The sequence below is a fragment of the Pan troglodytes genome, chromosome 7 (genome assembly GCF_028858775.2).
Source record: "Pan troglodytes isolate AG18354 chromosome 7, NHGRI_mPanTro3-v2.0_pri, whole genome shotgun sequence".
In the NCBI taxonomy this organism is placed as follows: Eukaryota; Metazoa; Chordata; class Mammalia; order Primates; family Hominidae; genus Pan; species Pan troglodytes.
The window spans coordinates 106,145,933-106,159,864 of NC_072405.2; the positions used below are offsets into that span (position 1 = coordinate 106,145,933).

At 41.7% G+C, this 13,932-nt stretch overlaps 1 pseudogene; it reads right to left on the reverse strand.

Annotated features, from left to right (window-relative positions):
- Positions 1-12,887: 12,887 nt before the first annotated feature.
- Positions 12,888-13,456, reverse strand: LOC100614478 (serine/arginine-rich splicing factor 3-like; annotated as a pseudogene).
- Between the last annotated feature and the right edge of the window lie 476 nt (positions 13,457-13,932).

Sequence of the window (13,932 nt, forward strand, 5' to 3'; positions counted from 1 at the left end):
ACCCAAAGGCTGCTCTGTAGGCTGGCCATAGCCTATGAAGTGGTCTAACACTGTCCAGTGTGAGTATCTTCCCCTGGCTGGTGATTAGTTCCTGCCTCTCAGGGAGCATGAGTGCCTGACACAGAGAAACACAGACATTAGGGAGGAAAAGATGATAGAGACAAGTCAGTAAACAAAATGCATTCGACAGCAGTCATCATGGGACTGTAGAAGCTAGGAGTAAGCAAACATTATACCATAGAAAGGAAAGTGAATAAAATGTACATAGTAGGCTCCAGGAAAGTTGAAGAGGTGATGTGAAGTAACTGAGCCCCAATAATGTTAGACTACTGAATAAGGTAGTGTAACTGCCTTCTGTGGGGACCATTGGTGAAGCTGTTGTAAGCCCACTTGAGTTACAGTTGCATATGGCTAACATTTTGGTTCTCTGAGGCCTGGCTACAACTTTTTTTTCTACTCTGACTTCCTTATGTATTCCTATTGCACTAACTCTTCATTAACTAAGATAGCTAGGGAGTCTGCTCCTTGCAATATGAAAGACCCTAGCTAATTAGAATTACAGGTGGTAATTCTAATTATTTAAATTACATGCCACTTGATGGCATACTGAGAGCCTGTGTAGCTTAGTGGTTACGAACATAGGCTTTGAAGTTAGATTGACATGCTTTCAAATTCTAATCCTATCACTCAGAAACTGCTTGAACTAATACAAATTCCTAAAATTCTCTGAGCTTCAGTTTCTTCCACTAGAAAACAGAAACAAGCCCACTCTAAAGTGAAGTTGTGGAGATTGCATAAGACCAGGGGTATGTATGTAAAGTGCCTAAAGTTAGTACATAGCACACAGTAAGCACTCAATAAGAGGTAGCTATTATAATGACTACTTTATCATTAATGGTCATTTTCAAGCATTGCCTCCAGGATTACCACATACCGTATGTATGGCATCCTTGGGTCAAAGCAGGCATGCTTGAGGGCTTCCTTTTGGGCAAACGAGCAGCAATTCCACCAAAGTGCTATGTGCTTGAGTCTCTATTGCTGTCTCTAATGATCACCTAGTCTCTTCAGATTTTGATTTGGTTTCATTTCTGGACTTCGCAGTGTGTCATCTTTCCTTGCTGTGAATACTCCTCTTCTACCTGCTTGCAAATCAGCTTCTTAGATTCCTAATTAACCCTGAGGTTAACGCTAACTCTTTATGCCTGTAATGACTCAGTTCCTGCATGGATTCTCTCTCTGTCCCACACTCTCTGCCCTGTGTCTTGGGAGACATGGAAGTTTCTGGTGGGATCCATGTTCCTTTCGGGCTGTAAATCCCTACACCTTGAGGACTAGTGTTTCTGTATTCTTGAATACATCTTTACCACAAGTTTACATCTGCATCTAGACCTGCTAAAGCAGTTGTATGCCCTTTTCCAAGCCCTCTTCCTTCATCTCTCTGCACTGAGGGCCCCACAACACAAAGCGGAAGGAAGTGGTGAAGGGAGAAACAAAGCCTAATTGGCGACTGCTGCTTAGACCAATAGACTCACACTGTTTGCTTTGGAAGGGAAATGGCCTAAATGCTTTCCCCTCTGTTGGCATGAACCTACAAAGCATCTGATCCATCCAATTACATCCCATAGTAGGGGCTGATGGGTATTTAAAATTACATGGGTCAGGGCTCAGATGCAAGTGTAGTTCTCCCGGCTTGAGTTAAATCAAGTATTTACTTTGAGACCAAAAGTACAAATTGTGGGCTGTTGAATCAGCTGGAGTTCTCAAAATAGAATTTGACCTGAATAGAGATAATTCCATGAAAACACTACTGGAAACCAAAATGCTTATCTAATCTGTAAGTCTGGCAACATGTACAACATTACTGATCCCTGGTACTGGCGAGGCTTAATTTTTATGTCTAGAGGAAATTAAGCCAAGAAAAAGCGTACCATTTCATTCAGAGGAAAGATGTTCATACATTTTACATTTCAAATGATTCCATTTGAGCACTTGGAAAATTAAAGGGCTTTCAGCCAAAAACAGTTCTATGTCACTCGGCTATGTGGAGCTTAACTAAAGCTTGGCCTTATCTAACTTCTCAGAAATACACTAACCAGAGACTCTTTAAGAGTTCCAGAACTAGCATATGCCTACAAGGGATTAGAGAGAAGCCAAAGTCGAGGAAAGCAATTTACTCATAATGGAGAGTATAATGGTTATAGATACCAAGTATGAAAAGGGTCATTCCAGACTGTCAAAATGAGCTTCTCACTCACCATCACTAAAAGACCGTTCCCAGTATGGGCAGGAAAGAGCTCTGGTAATTCCTAATAATAGCAAGAAATAGGATTCCTCTCGGGATCTTTAAAACCCCACCTTTTCTAACAGTTAAAGGCACACAGTTCCAATGAGGAGGAGAAACAGCTGTTACTTTTCACAGAACTATGTATATTCTTAGCCTTTATTAACAGAGTACTCAAATATAATGTTATCAGGGAGGGCTTTTGAAACAGTCAACAAGCTGGGAAGTATGACTTCAAGAATACCTAGAATGCCTTCCCACTCTGCTCATCCTATGGTCTTAGTCCATTTGGGCTGCTATAAGAAATAGCATAAACTGGGTAGCTTACAAACAAGAGAAATTTATTTCTTGAAATTCTGGAGGCTGAAAGTCCAAGATCGAGGTGCTGGTAAATGCAGTGTCTGGTGAGGACCTGCTTCTTAGTTCATAAGCAATGCCTTCTCCCTGTATGCTCACATGGTGGAAAGGATGAATGGGTTCCCTTTATCCTATTTCACAAGAGCATTAATCCCATACATGAGGACTCTGCCATCATAGTCTAATCACCTCCCCAAAGGCCCCACTTCCTAACCTTAGGGGTTGGGATTTCAACATACAAACTTTGGAAGGACACAGACATTCAGGCCATAGCATACTATCTGTATACATACACTTATACTAGGTGAAGAGTACACACACACACACACCCCCCACACGTGTGTGTCATTGGAAGGAAAAGCTGGAGTTAGGGTAATTGTGCACTTAAGCTCAGACATTTAACTATGAGTTCGAAACAGAAAGGGGCATAAAAAGCAGTGACTGATGGCTGAAAAACCAGCATGGCAACCGGGCGTGGTGGCTCACTCCTGCAATCCCGGCACTTTGGGAGGCCAAGGTGGGTGGATCACGAGGTCAAGAGATGGAGACCATCCTACCCAACATGGTGAAACCCCGTCTCTACTAAAAATATAAAAAATAGCCAGGCGTGGTGGTGGGTGCCTGTAGTCCCAGCTACTCAGGAGGCTGAGGCAGGAGAATTGCTTGAACCTGGGAGGCGGAGGTTGCAGTGAGCCAAGATTGTGCCACTGCACTCCAGCCTGGGTGACAGAGAGAGACTCCGTCTCAGGAAAAACAAACAAAAAAAAACAAACGAACAAACAAAAAAATGGCCTTCTGAATAATGCTGACAAAAGCTACCCTTTTGCATAGCAGTTAAAGTTTAGACAAAAAAAATCCCATAATTCAGAAAAAGCTGCAAATATCTAAACTACAAAGAAAATGTGAGCGATTCTTATGTCAATTTGTCAGACATTGTTTTTCCCATTGAGATGACATTTAGTTTTATTATACAATATGTATATCATTACATAAATTTGAGCTCCAGCCTCTTCTGCAGTCACCATGACATATAAAAAGATATACATATATACATCATATATACACACATATATAATATATGAACTATATACATAATTCTTTTCACAGAACTATGTACATTCTTAGCCTTTATTAACAGAGCACTCAAATATAATGTTATCAGGGAGGGCTTTTTAGACAGTCAGCAAGCTGGGAAGTATGACTTCAAGAATACCTAGAATGCCTTCCCACTATCCTCATCCTGTGGTCTTAGTCCATTCTTGCTACTATAAGAAATAGCATAAACTGGGTAGCTTAAAGTTGCAAAAATAATACAGTACACATATGTGCACATATGCATATATGGACATATACAGACATGTACAGACAATCCTCATTATTTGTAGAATCTGTATTTGTGAATTTACCTACTCACTAAAATTTATTTGTAATCTTAAAATCAATACTTACAGTTCTTTCATGGTCATTTGTGGACATGTGCAGAGCAGCAGATGCCTGATGAATACAGGCAATTTGAGTTGCTTGATGAATAGAGTCTCAACTGAGTTAAAACAAGGCAACAGTCTGCCTTATTGTAGAATATCAGCTCCCATACTCTCATACTGTAAACATGTCCTTTTGGTGGTTTATTTAGTGCCATATTGTTCACATTTTTGTGCTTTTGTTTGTGGTTTCATTGTTTAAAATGGGCCCATCCACAGTATTGAAGAGCTGTCCAGTGTTCCTAAATTTTAGAAGGCTGTGATGTGCCTTACAGAGAAAATACATGTATTAGATAAGCTTCATTGAGGCATGAGTTATAGTGCTGCTGCCTGTGAGTTCAGTGTTAATAAATCGATAACAGATATTAAATAGATGTTAAATATTTAAACAGAAACACGCAGAAAACAAGGTTATATATTGATCAGTTGACAAAAATGTTGTGGCCAAAGGCTTGCTGCAGGAATCTAGCCCTGTACATCTCCTAGGAGCGATGGTTCAGTATTCATTAATTCAATGTTCATAGAGACTTCAGAGACCATAGCTAACACAAATAATGAGAGTTGGCTATCTACACCTTTTTATTTGGAAATAATTTAAGACTCACACTCACAAGAAGTTGCAAAAATAGTATGGTGTCTGTATATATTTTGCTCAGCTACCTCCAATGAAAAAATCTTATTTTCAAAACTCAGAAATTGATGTTGGTACAGTATTATTAACTTCAGTACAGACCTTAATTAGATTTCACCAGTTTTTAATGTATATACAGTTCTATAAATTGTATCACAAGTACAGATTCACGTAAAGATCACCACAGCTGGCATACAGAACTATTCCATCACCATAATAAAAATTCCGCATTACCACCTAATGGTCATACCCTCCCACAACCCTATCCCTAAACAACCCTGCCAACCACTGATCGATTCTCTATCACTATAATTTTGTGCCTTTGAAAAGTTCTATAAGTGGAATTATACACTTCAGCATACTTATCAGCTTATCAGGAAGACTTACTGCATGGTGGGGTCAAGTTCCTTTGCCACTCCTGACAGAACAAGGGGAGCAGTGGAATAACATGGGGGAAAAGATTCGTGAAGAGCTTGCCAACCCCTGGGAAGAGAAGTGGCTCCCTCTATTCTTCTCCTACGTCTATCCTCTTCCCTTGTGCCCATTCCTAAGTCGGTCCTATTCAGCAAATTGCTGCTGAGCACTTACTTGCTGCTGGGCTGTGGGTGAAGGATACAAATATGAAAGCACATGGCCCTGTCCTCAGAATGCTCCAGTGGAATGTCAGGCAAAGATAGGAAAAAAGACAAATCATTTTAAAATGGTGCTTTTCCAGAGACAGAGCACAGCTGAAAGTTAGACTGCAGGTATTTAAGCCTACAGAAATGCAAGCAGAAAGATAATGTGATCTACTTTGTGAGAGGCAAACTCCTTGGCTGTAATGTTGAAGGGAATGAACTCAGATGAGGCTAGAAAGCAAATGCAATAATTCAGATTAGAGATGGTAACAGTCTTTTTCAACGCAGAGTTCAAGAAGATGGAGATGAGAGGCAAAACACAGATGAGAGCAGTCTCAACAGGGTTTGGTGACCGACTACAATGTGGTAAGTAAAAGAGGAAATGAAACAGAGAGCAAGGTTCCCAGCCTGGGAGGCAGGGTGCACGTGTTCTGTTAGCTAGATGGCCAAACAGGAGAAAGAACAGATTTGGAGGTGCATCTAACAGGGATGGGCAGGAAAACAATACATATTTATCGTTTTCCCCCTCTGATGTAAAATATGTCTTTGGATACACAGGAGATTCAGAATGCAGCCTTAAATCTGATGGATACATATTAGGCACTCAATAAATGTTATATGAATGAAATACATTTTGGAACTCAGAAGAGGGTTGAACATGTAACAGGAAATCAGGGTTGGAAATGTAACCTATTGTCACCTAAGAAGCATTCTGTTCCAAAATGACATCTCAGTCCTTCCCTTCTTCCTCTCCATGCCCCCCATAAAAAAATTTCTCTTCCCTTTATTAGGAAAATATTTGATAATGCTACCTAAAATGCTTAGAAATCACCTAAGCATCTGCAACTTAACTGCATGTATTATTTTTATATAACTGTACATCTCTGCTTTTTACTGTTATATTTTTAAAATATTATATTAAAAAGAAAGCAGATTTTAAACTTTTATTCTAATCATATTCTCTCTTGATAGAGTCATTTTTTATATTAAAAATTCTCTAACACACAACAGCAGGATTTTCTCCAGCTATGGGAGAAAAACCTTTAATTTTATGTGTCCTGTCAGGAGACCTAGTCTTTTGTCACCTTTGTTTTAATGAGTCTTGGAATTAGCAATTTATAATTCTTCTTTCACCTCACTCTTTTTTAGATAAATCAGATATACCTAAATAGGGATATGGGATAAAGTTTACAGTTCCGAAACAAAATAAAAACAAGAAAAACTATTCACAGCTCTGTTACTCAATAACAGAGTCAACAATAAGAGGCATTTCACATGGTTATATATTAACCAGACGTTTTCAGATTCTTCCAAATCATATTTTGGAAGTATTTGGAAGACTTCTTTGCCTATAGTTTAACCAAATCCTTTTATTACTAGCCTTACTTTTTTTTTTTTTTTTTTGAGACAGAGTTTCGCTCTGTCACCCAGTCTAGAGTGCAGTGGTGTGATCTCGGCTCACTGCAACCTCCACCTCCTGGGTTCAAGCAATTCTCCTGCCTCAGCCTCCCAAGTAGCTGGTACTACAGACACAAGCCACCACACCAGGCTAATTTTTGTGTTTTTCAGTAGAAACGGGGTTTTACCATGTTGGCCAGGCTGGTCTTGAACTCCTGACTTCAAGTGATCCACCCGCCTCGTCCTCTCAAAATGCTAGAATTACAGGAGTGAGCCACCGCACCCAGCCTCCATTCTTACATTTTCTATGCATGTCTAGAATGGCTTCTGTGTTAGTGAATAACTCACATGCACCGGTTAATCCTTGCCAAGGGCTCTACCTGAATGGAACTTTCTTTCACAGCATTTCTGGCAGCTGTGAAGGAATCACTCTGAGCAAGCAGAAGTCCCCTCACTCTTACCCTCTGCCTCTTCTGTGGAGAGAAGCGCCGTGGGCCCACCTCCATCCCAGCTGAAGAAGTGGACTAGCTCCTGGTGGAAGAAGAAAAGAGCCATGTCTACTTCAGAAGGTCTGAGGTGACTCTGCCTCCAGGTGTCCCCAGCAGGAGAGATGTGCTGTCCACGGGCCCAGGGTCTCTATGCCTGTCTCTCACCTTCAGACTGGAAATCAACCAACAGTAATCTGGAATGTTGGTGGCTACGTGGCCTGATCTAATAGCGGGGAAAGAACGGTGGCTGACTCCTGCCTTCTCTTGGGGAAAGTCAAGCCAGGAACCACAAACTTTTTTTCTTCCCTTTTTATAAGCTCACTGTTTACCCAAGTTAGCTCCAGAAATGCTTACTTTCACTCTAGAAAAGGAGCACCGTATTTTTCCACAGATCATTCACTGAGCCACTCACCTATGCCTCTTTCTTGCAAAACAACAATGGTGACACACTCCTTATTAAACTCATTGTTTTATTCGATTACAACTCAAATTTTTTTCACTTCTGTGTAGTCTCCACTGTTTGCTATTTACATAAGAAAATGTGGCCAGGTACAGCGGCTCACACCTGTAATCCCTGCACTTTAGGAGGCCGAGGCGGGCAGATCCCTTGAGGTCAGGAGTTCGAGACCAGCCTGGTGAATATGGTGAAATTCTTTCTCTAGTAGGAGTACAAAAATTAGCCAGATGTGGTGGTGGGCACCTGTAATCCTAAGTACTCAGGAGGCTGAGGCAGGAGAGTCACTTGAACAAGGGAGGTGGAGGTTACAGTGAGCCAAGATTGCACCACTGAACTCCAGCCTGGATGACAGAGTGAGACTCTGTCTCAAAAAAGAAAAAAAAAAAATTAAAATTGAAAGTTATATGCATACTAGGGAAACAATTAATTTTAAAGTAAAGCAGAGGTGGGGGAAAGTGCATAAAAAATGTTAATAAAACCTGCTGAACTCCGAGTGGTAGCTGTCTTTGGGGAGGGGCAGGTAGACTTCAAGTCATTTTTCCCCCTTCTTGCTGTGTTTCTCCATTTTTCACTTTTTCTTTAATAAGCATGTGTTTCCAAAGTTCTACCTCCCATTTGCTCAGTAAATAATGACATGCATGTGCCCTTTTGACTCTCTTGCAATTTTTTGGAATCACCCCAGGTTCTTCCAAAGTCTTGTTCATTGTTCTTGGATCGTGTGGGAAGGCTGTGATTTGGATAAGTGTCTGACTATACGTTTTGGATGCTTCTGTAGTTAAGAACTAAGATGGGTGGGAGAATGAGTAACACGGTGACTGAAAAATTAGAAAAGTGATTCATAAAATGTACCCAGATATCTTGTCTTGCTCAGTTCTCTAAATGTCTTTCTACATTTTAGCCTCAGTTAACAGCATTGTGCTTTTCCCTGAAGGGATAGGGCTGCTGAGGTCAATGCTGTGCATTCCAAATCCTCGAAACAAGCTGCCTTATGTCTTTAGTCCAAGAGTGTATACAGTTCCTTAACAGAATCCAGAAGCCTTTGGGGTCCAAATACATTTGCTTTATTGCCCATTTTCTGCCACTCCCATTGCCTTGGTTCTCTCACTAAAGAACACATTTCTACCACATATTTCCAAGAAAAGAAAAACTCAGAAAGATATGGACAAGGGCTCTAAGGTCAGCTTTAATAATTAATTGGTGCATGCATTGTGTTATTGCACAGAACTAGGCATAAGAGTCCAAGAGACAGCTCATGTCTTCAATGAGATCAAGATCTAATGAGGCAGAATGACGAAAAGCAATTATAATATTCTCTGCAAAGTGAAATATGGGTCAACATAGAGGCTTTAAGAATACATAGGAGACTTCACTCAGCTGAAGTTAAGGATATGACCAGAGAAGGCTTCCCAAAAAAGGCAGAGCCCTGAAGGAAAAATAGGAGATACGGGTGGGGAGAGAAGGGTGGGCATTGCAAGCAGAGGGAATGTTGTGTTCAAAGACTGGACCAAGAGAGACTCACTGTGAGTACTTCACAATGGGTTGGGCACAGAATACGAAGAAAAGAGAAAGAGAAGATACAGCTGGAGAGGACAGTGGGGACCTAGCATGCTATGCTAGGTGAAGTTAGTAGGCAAAGTATTATATTGCTTTTAAACAAATGAAAGATATGATCAGATATTATACAGTTTTAGAGCTAGAAAGGATCTTAGAAATAATTTGGTGTGTCATCTTGCAATTGAGAACACCGAGACCCAGAGAAGCGAAGTGACTTGTACAATGTCATGCAGCCTGCTAAGGGTAGTGTTGAATCAAGAACTATTTGGGACACTTTCCAATCCATCACGTCATTTCCCAATAGGGCTGATTGCAATCCTATGAGTGGAGCCACATCCTCCAGAGTTTTGCATGAGACTTTACATTCAGGAATACAGGCTTATGTTCTCACGAGGCAGTTGCAAGTTTGGCCTCCTTCAATGTGAAAAGAGGCTTCACCACCAACAAGGATTTTCCAAGCATTTCTGAAACCAGGGCAATGTTCAAGATTAAAAGAAATAGAAGAACTTAAAAGAAAATGAAAAAGTGGGTTCAGCAGAGCAGAAGCCCTGTTCTTTCAGCATCTTCTGTTCCACTGCTTTTCATTCAAATAACCTCAACCTCCTTCCCCTCGCTTTTTTCATGTCCCTTGTTTTATTCTGGCCTCTGTTTTTATCCTTTCCTTCCCATTACTCTCAATTCCTCCTTTCCTATCCCTAAATGGCAGGCAGACATGGTCAGAATAAGGACTGAGTGAGAAGGATGTTAGGATCATGAGAAGCGAGCTCAAAATGACCTAAGTTTCTTTCTTTTCCCAATTCCAGCTTCCAGCCCAATATTAACCTTCTTCTCCTAACCTATTGGCAGGCTGCTGTCACACAGTGGGAACCCCAGCCATGCCAGTAAAACCCACGATCAGTGCCGCTGTATCCTCAAGGCTGAGCCATTGAGCCATTGACTCCCCTGATCCTCCCACCAGAGATGAAAAGTGACCCAAACACTAAGCCAACCAGCATTCCAGCTTCTTCTGCGCCGCCTAGGTGGAGCAACCGGAGGGAAGCAAGGCACTTGGAGGTCAGCCATTCCTGGCTGGCCAGGCCTGGCTGCTGGGCCCTGGCAAGCACACCAGAGAGGCTGGAGCCGCTGCCCCCACCTGAAGCCAGGCTGGGCTCTGGGGCCTGGACCTAGTTGGATGAGTGGGAGAAGAGAGGAACATCTCTTATCCTCTGCTCTTTTGAACTTTTTTGGCTGCTAGCGGGAAGACCTTCAGGGACTGGGGCACTGCGAGAAGGGAGAAGATGACGCTCCTCGGGAGGGAGTCGCCAGGCCTCTGCATGATATATCGGCCCTCGGAAGCCAATCTTACTTGCAGATAAAGCGCATTTGTTTTGTCCGGCTTGGAGCTGACAGGAGGAGGTTTGCTGGCGGGATGGCTTCCGGCCTGCTCATCCCTCTTCTGGTAAAACTACCTCTTAGGGGAAGGCGTCTAAGTTGTTTCCTCTCCTCTGTGGCTCCTAAGCACCTGCTGGGTGTAGAGGCTTCTGCTGGCTCCAAACAGCCTCCACCCCACAGGGACTTCTTGCTGCAGCCACCTGAGCCACACAGGCTTCTAGCAGCAGGCTTGTTGACAGGGAACAAATGACTGATGAGACTAGAGGATCTCACCCCCTTCCCAGGAAGAAGATGAAAGCAGCAATGGGCTCAAATCCAGCAGAGGCGATTCCTGCTCTGCCTGGCAGCACTGGCTGGGCCTGATGGAGCATTGGAAAGGAATGTGCCCATGAGACGAGTGCAGGCAGAGGCTCTGCTCTTGTCCTTGCCATCAGTCTGGCAACCTAGAAAGTCCTGGAGTCTATGGGAAAATCGGCTCTAGCCTTTTTATGTTCTGATTTAAGTTTAACACATTACATATTAGGTGCTTCCTGCATTTGCATTTAACAAAATAGCCCGATTATAAACACATCGTTCTTTTCCATACTATGTGGTTCCGCTTCTCTTTTGTAAGTTCACATTGGAATATAATTTATCGGGTCATTCAGTGATTCTGTAAATATCACTGAGTGCTTACACTACCTTGCAGTGATAATGCAGAAACCTCACAACTTTTCTCCTTGTCTTCACTTTTACTCACTTCCAATCCTTGCCCGATGCCAATACCACAGACACCTTTCTAAAGTGCAACTCTGACCACACTAAAAACTATGCAACAGAAGACATTCTCAAATCAGTCTGGTAGACACAATCTACCTTCGAAATCTCACCACTAGGCACACCGATGCAGGTCATGCTGAGCTACTAAATTTTTCCCTGAATATGACAATAATAGCTGTGATGGTTAATGCTGAGTGTCAACTTGATTGGCTCGAGGATGCAAAGTATTGTTCCTGGGTAAGTCTGTGAGGGTGTTGCCAAAGGAGGTTAACATTTGAGTCAATGGACTGGGAAAAGCAGACCCACCCTTAATCTGGGTGGGCACCATCTAATCAGCTGCCAGAGTGGACAGAATAAAAGCAGGCAGAAGAACGTGAAAAGGCTAGACTGGCTTAACCTCCCAGCCTACATCTTTCTCCCATGCTGGATGCTTCCTGCTCTCAAACATCGGCGGACTCTAGTTTCTTCAGCTTTGAGACTTGGACTGGCTTCCTTGCTCCTGAGCCTATTGTGGGAGCTTGTGATCGTGTGAGTTATTACTTCTTAATAAATTCCTCTTTATACAGACATCTATCCTATTAGTTCTGTCCCTCTAAAGAACGCTGAAATACAATGGCTAATGCAGGGAGAGTTTACTGTGTACTGGTGACTCATTCAATGGTCATAAACAGCTTTTTTTTTTGGTAACCAAAACTATAATCCCAAGGATTCTCACAAAACATATTACAAATGACAGCATGAAAACAAATTTTTGCGTAGTAACTCAAAGTTCACTTCTACAAAATACCCTTAAACTGGCAGGACATTGGTATTTTGAAATCTCAAATTTCCTAGTGAAGAATGTTACAAACAGGCAAGTCTTCATATATAGCAATTACATAAGGAACTTATGACCTAAAGTAAAGGTAAACTTATTTGAAATTTAACAGATTCTATACCAACTTGGCAACCTCTCCCAGGGTGAAAACCAGTTGGATTTCTCAAAAACCTCTAATTTAGTTTGATGTTGCAGCTTTTCTTTTTATCCATTGGCTTGTGTTCCACAGCAACTTTTACCACTTGCTTAACTATAGCTGCATACTATATCACAGCTATGGAAAAAAAGTAAATCTTAGTTCCATTTTTGCCAGTTTTGTTTCTGTATTTTTTTAAAAATTACATTTCTACTAGGCAGAATTTAGAGGTTTATTATCAGTCTATGCATAACTAAAGTTCAAAGCAAATTCGATTTTGCTTAAGGGAACATCATAAAGTAGCAATTCTTGGTGTTACATGCTTCATAGAATCCATTTCAAACCACAGAGAATTGCACCTTTGTGTGTCACTGTTCCCAAAGGCAGACAAATTTGAAAAGTTAAAACATCTTTAAAATGTACCATGCTTATGAAGTCTCAAACAAAACTTGAGTTTTCTGCACATACTCTAGTCAAATGAAGTTATTTCCTGTATACAACTTCTCTTGCAAACTGGTCTTCTATTTCCTTTCATTCAACTTAAACTGACTGAGACCTAGAGAAGGATCGGGACGGCTTGTGATTTCTCTCCCAAGACAGTGATCTCTGTGTTTTCTCCTATCTCTAGAAAAGAAGATACTCCCCCTGTGAGAGAAGCTTTTCCTTCTTGGACATCTGCGGAGAGGTGGAGGACTCCTACAATGATCATCTCGAGGGTGACAGTCCCAAGAGATAGGTGGGCCATCATTTCTACTTCTTTTTTCACCATTTGACAGTTCTGCTCTCACAGGGCAGCTACACAGTGATCTTCCATCTAGCTCTCATACAGCTTCAGCCACATCTTGGGTTCAAATTCAAAAAAAGCTAAGTCGGGAGGATTTCTAGCAACCTACACACTTCAGAGTGGTCCTTAGTAGCGAAAGCCCATTCCAATTAAGTTTTGTTGCCATTTTTCCAAGATAACCTAGATAAACTTTACCATCCACTGAACAGAAATCATGATGCATTTCAAGAGCTAGGGTAAAAAGTGCTGAGGCTCAAATCTGCATGCTCCAAAGGACCTTCCTGCTTCCCTCCTGCCCAACTCCCACTGATGCTGTTGCTTACCAGGCATTCAGGAAACAGCAGATAAACAGCTCTTTGAGGGTAGATGCTATTATGATCCTTATTTTGCAAAAAAAAAAAAAAAAGAAAAGAAAAAAAAGAAAAAGCAATGAAGGCACTGAAAGAGGAAGTAACTTACCTCTGGTGCTATAACTAGTAAGTGGCTGAGCTGGCATTTCAACCAAGCAATCTGTCACAGCGTCTGTGTTCTTAAGCACCACACTATTGTCTTGTGACTTTGCCCATCCTGTTCCCCCGGCTCTTCCTCACCTTGTCAGTCCAGCACACACATATGCATGCTTCAATACCCAGATCAACTACCACATTCCTATAAAGGCTTTGTCCCTCCCACAGAGAGATACTTCGATGTCACACATCTTTATTCTTTCACTCAAGTTGAATTCTACTGCCCTATTAAGATATAGATTACACTGGCTCAGATCCCCAGTTTTTCAGACAGTGGGAATCCAAAACCCTTCCC